This window comes from Dermochelys coriacea, chromosome 7, assembly GCF_009764565.3.
Source record: "Dermochelys coriacea isolate rDerCor1 chromosome 7, rDerCor1.pri.v4, whole genome shotgun sequence".
Lineage (NCBI taxonomy): Eukaryota > Metazoa > Chordata > Testudines > Dermochelyidae > Dermochelys > Dermochelys coriacea.
Genome location: NC_050074.1, coordinates 91,460,377 through 91,466,376, shown reverse-complemented (window position 1 = coordinate 91,466,376; position 6,000 = coordinate 91,460,377).

The following is a 6,000-nucleotide window of genomic DNA, read 5'->3' as shown; positions in this document are numbered from 1 at the left end:
CTGACTGCCATTAGAGGGTCAGATGAATTAAGACAGTCCTAGTGCAATGTGTTCCAAAGAAGATGGTAAGGGTTGTGCTTCTGAAAACACATTTAATCATCTTCTCCAGCTGCACATAAGAGATCAGGAGAAAGTATTTGTTTTAGTAGGCAAGATGAGCAGAAAACCTTTAAAAGACTAGCCCTGTGAAAACATTGAGACATGGATCGTGCAAGCAGAGCAGTATCAGTCTTAGTTTTGTGCAGATTTACTCAATACACCAGGATGATGATTATCTGCCAATGCTGTCGTTCATAATGGGTTACAAAATGCACCCTCCCTGCCCTAACCTGTTGAAAGCAAACCACATTTTGGTCATCGCCCCTTCTCAGTTGTAGAAAACTTCTGTTGCTTCTTTCTGCAAGTTCTGAGACAAACACGACATGCATTCAGCCAAGATCTGAAGTAGTCTGTTCCTTCCAAATACAATCTCCAAGCCTTTATTCAAAACATCTAAAATGTTAGACAATATATTGTGCATCTTCCTTCCTTTCCACCTCACCTGTAGTTACCCCCCCATCTCATTTTCCCACACCTCCCTTTTATTTCCATTCCAGCTCCTTCTCCCCAGCCACAGTAAGTCCATTTTAACAGGAGTGCTTCATTTTTTTTCCCTACAAAGAGGTGACAAGTAGCTTATCAAATTTGTTTTGGACAAATATTTCCATCACTGTGTTGTATCTTGTCCAGAAGGGCTTTTAAGTCCTCTCTCCATAATAATAATTTGCATGGAGAAGATAAATGGCCACTTGGAAGCTTCACTTTTGTCAAGGGTGTATGATTTAAAGAAATTACTTCAGTTTGATTATATACATGCTAACAAAAACTTAAACACAGGCACATTCATCCCCAATACAGTGCTGATGGGCATCTTTTGCCAACTCAAAAGCCAAACTACCATCCATTACATTCTGCCTTGACCTCTCTCCTATGGGCTACTTTTACTAGCAAACTTCAGATTGGGAATTGTTAAAGATTGTAGGTATAAAGGTGAGTAATGACAAATTACATTCATAAGTATGTGTTGTGTAAGATAAGGAATACAAATAGACCAGTTGATTTCCAACTTTCTCTCCCTTTGCAATTGTATAACACCCAACTAGCATGTTTAGGTGTTACAGGAAATAGATCAATTAGGCTACCCGAGAGTTTTAGTAACACACACAAGTCAAGCATTGAAATTCCCATCTCACAAGTGCTTTCCTACATAAACAACCTGCTAAGATCATTCTTCTCTGGTTCAATTTATAATACACAAATAAATTTATGGCATGTTATCACTAAAATCTGAGTCAAATTAATCTATATTGGTATAAATAGTATAAATTAATATTTGTATAAAATAGTAAATCAGTTCATAACAATGTACCCTTTCTATAAAAATAAAAAAGTAGCAGGTGATTTTAAAAAGTTGAGTTATATTTATTTGTAAGCCTTGGAGACTGAAAATTAATAACTGTTTCATAAATCTAATTCTTTATTAGGAAAACTAGCCTAAACTTCTTTAGTTGTTTCTTCTAACAGCCCAGTTAAAGAAATAAAAGCTTCTAGAAATATTACAAATATGAAATAGATCTCCACAAGCCTACAGCTCCCAAGATGGAAGTATAAACATGCAAAATTAACAAAAGGATTGCGACAGCAGATAAAGCAAATGATAGCATACATATATCCTGTATTATTTTCAACACTTAAGCACTACTTAGCATTGGAGAAAACTTTCTTAAATAACTTGATACAGGGAGTGAAAAGTTGGGAACTACCCTCATCTTTTAGCTTAAGACATCACTATTTGAAGTGTGACGTCATTATCTTGTGATACTTCATAAGAATTTGTATAATTCCCTCTTGGCTTCTGTGACTGTACTTGGCTGGTTCTCTCCTCTTACTATCCACTTCAGCATTTTGTTTAATGGCTCCTCCTCATCCCTCTTCCCCGGCATCTCTCCAAGTTCTGTCCTCAATCCCCTCCTTCTCCAATTACAACTTCTGTAACATCATCTACTCCCTTAGTTTCAACTACCACCCTTATGCAAATAATTCCCAAGTCTTCCCCTGTAGCCATAACCACTTCCCCTTTATCTGCTTCTCTCCAGCTGCCTCCCAAACAACTCTACTTGGATGTTTTCCATCATCTCAACCTCAGTCTCTCCAAAACTGAACTAATCTATCCTTCTAAACCTTCTCCCTTGCATTACTTCCTCTATGACAGTGGCCAATTCCACCACCCTTCACACACACCAAGACTCAATTGTCATCTGCATTCCCATATACAGTTTCACATAAGACCTGTAGTTTCTTTTCTGTTACCAAATCCATCCTCTTCCTCACTACCCCCATTGCAAAAAAGGGCTCGTCTACACTTTGAGATTGTTTCCATTGGGGTATCTTTCCTCCCTGGCTGGCTTACTTCTCAAAATCATCGCTCTCCTCCTGTTTTATCTAGGGAAGAAACTTTTTGAAACTGATTAAATCAGTGAAGAGATTCAAGAAAGCGAGAGATTGAAGTTCCTTATTTGTTCACAGCCCTTCCAGGGAAGGCTCTTCACCTTCCATGCCCCACATGATCCTGATTTCAGCTAATTTCTTTAAGCAAATTCCTTTACTGCAGCTCAAAAGAATTACTTAGCAAGGCACTAAACAGACCTCTTGAGCAAAGCCTGCATTGTTTGACTTATTGGAGATTTTAAGGACCAAATTTTGGCCTGTGATGTGTGATTACCAGAAGCTGGGACTGGACGACAGAAGCTGGATCACTCAAACTGCCCTGTTCTCTTCATCCCCTCTGAAGCATCTGGCACTGGCCACTATCAGAAGACAGAATACAAGGCTAGATGGACCATTGGTCTGACCCAATATGGCCATTCTTTTGTCTGGCTTCCACTAGATTTAATGAGAATCACATGCAACGTGACCAAATGCAGAATTTGGCATGCAGCAGGAGGATCTTCCCAGAAAGGAAAGAAGGGAAGCCACCACATTTTCACCAGTGGGAGTATGCACCAGAGTTGAGAGGAACAGTATCAGTCAAAAAATGGAAAAAAACAAAAAACAAGAAAACCCTTTCCTTTGTACCATAACACCAGCATAATCCACAAAGTGTAGTGCTGAAAAACATGGTCCAGATTAAATAATTGGTGTGTGCTAAGAGCAAACATTAAAGTTAGCGTTCAGCTCACTGAACAAATTCAGTACACATGTACACCATTTCCTATTATATTGTCTACACACCAGCTTGTTTATAGTGCACCAGAAATTAACAGGCATGTATAACTGCAGCTTGGATTTGTTTAACCCATATAATCCTGACATTCTCCTGAAGTCATTCTTCAAGGGAAAAGTGGAAAAGCTGCCAGAAAGTGGAGCAGAAAGGAAAAAAATAGAAGACTTAAAATCCAAAAGAGAAAATAGAAAATTACTCTTTGTTATAAAAAATTATAAAGTTTATAAAAATTATAAAAAAAAGTTATAAAAAAAAGTAGCAAGTGTAAGAGGGGAGAGAGACATTAAAAACAAGTAAGATAAAGAATGCCCCAAAAATCAGAACACACAGAGAGGGAAAGATGTGAAAAGGAGAAGAGAACATTGACTATAATTCCAATACTCAGATTTATAATAAAAACTGCTTTGCTTTTGCATGATATTTTCCATTACAATAAATATGGGTTACAGATGAAAGAAGAGAAGGGAGAATTGGGTGTGTCTGACAGGAAAATGAAGGGGAATTCAGTGTTAAGAAAAATTAAAATATTTTCAAGAATCCCACGTTATTTCTAACTTTGCAGGTGCTCAAGCACAAAATTAAAAGCTAATGCTGAACATTTGACCTTTACTATGTCAATTAACATACTCCTGAGCTATTTTATCACCTTTTGCATTAATTTATTTTTGTAAATGAAAACTTTTGTCATTCATTGTAAAGCTTTATTAATGTCATGCTAGTTTCAAGATTTAAATCCATGCAGATCAGGACATCACACCATTATTACCTTGGCATGCTCTCTGTTCTTCCTCGCTCTTTCTTCAATGCACACATCCATGTATAATGTCCACAATTGTAGGAAAAAAGGCAATGAAATAGTTTTGGAAAAATGCTTATTTTACATATAGCTTGTTTAAAATAGAGATATAGTAATTAGTTACTATTTTTGTGTAATATAAATGAGAAGTTCCACTGGGCTGGAACTTCTCTCCTTATTTGGCTGTAAAGTACCTAGCACGCTTCGGCGCCATGAATAATTTTCTCACTCGGTATTTAGGGTTATGTGCATCTTATTCCAGCGCAGTCAGCGGTAATTTATCCAGGTGTTTTATGCTCTCTCTAGGCAATTCTACATATTTTATTTCAGTACTGATTTGGCAGTCAGGGCTGGCATAGACCCATGATATTTTGCTTCGCAATTAGATTTATGCATTCTTTTATGCAAGCAGAGTTCCCTTCCTTAAGAGTTGGTTCAACTATTGCATTTCCTCCCTACTTTCCAGTAGGGTGGCTAAGACTTATTAGATTTTTCAGGTAGGATACTTTCAGTAATCCTGTTATATTTGGGGGAAGAAGGAGGAGTAAGATGTCTCCTGCTAAAAGGAGGGATACATTTAGCCACTATCTTGGCTGGCACAAAAGGTTGAGAGAAAAAGTTATATAGGGGAATGGATGAGAGGTTCTAAAGCAGTTTGTCCTAGCATAATGCACACACAATAATAAGACAGTGAGGGAATTAGACCAAGGATGAAGAAAAAAACAAAAATACATTCTCTCACCTGACTGTGGTTCAATCCCAGCTTCATTTCCCAGGCTTCTGGACTGCCTTTTTAAAATGTTGCTTGTGTTCTTCTCTACAAATATCTTCCTTACAAAGATCCTTCCATATCCCCGTTTGCTCCCTCTGGGACCCTGACCAAATCTCTTCTCTACTGTTGGCTCCCACCCAATACCAAACATTGTATTATGAGACCCAACATGAAACTCTTTAGCATGCTACTTTTTAAACATACTTAGTGTATAGCCATCAAGACTATTTTCAAAGCTTTCATTTTAAAATGACCTACTGCACTATTTTTATCAAGACATTTTTGTTGTCAGTTTTATGGCCACAATTTTTAAAAATGCTTTTTAAAATCTACTCATTTATGGCTACATACAAGAGGCCTACATAAATTGAGTTTGTATTCCAGAATAGTTTTGCATGGAAAAAAAAAGTTCACATAAAACCAAGATAAAACCTTCATGGGATAGCAGCCAAGTAGAGGTCAACAGACAGAATGGACGTGGAGCCTCAGAATTAAAGAACACTGTGTAGAATGTTTGCATTGTTGCTGCCCATGCTCCACCATGCACAAACATACATGAATTATACACAGGATGCTATGAAACTGACATTTTAGTAAGCACTGCTGCACCCTTGGAAAAAAATGAAAGGCATGAAAAGCAACATAGCATTTGGCTTCAGTAGGCAAAAGCTTAAAGAAAAAAGAGTAGGAATTACAGCTCATATGCAGAGCTAAATGGTAATACATTCCAAAAATTTCATCTGAGAAAAAGTAACAAAATCATCAAAAAAAAATGGGTACAAGTAAACTAAAGCTGTCTCATGACTCGTGTGTCAAGAGCAAGTAGCCTACAATTTGAAAGACATGAAACCCAGAATGGATTCCAACAGAAGGCCTCCAAGCACAAGTTAGAACTCTTATACTGTAGCTTTCTATTGAAGATCAAAAATAAGCAAATGAAGCAGCCTATTGGACTACCACACAACGATCCTACTCTGCCCTGAAGTAAACTATACACCACTAGCTCATACAAACACAGAAACAATTACAATTATCCTACCAGAACCTCTTCTTGTAGATTCTTTTCTAATATTCTGTTACAAGCCACTCATTGAACAGAGTGCTGAATGGACTTTCTAAAAGTTTCTAATTACTCTGATATTCTTCATACCAAACAGCCCCCCACTTCCC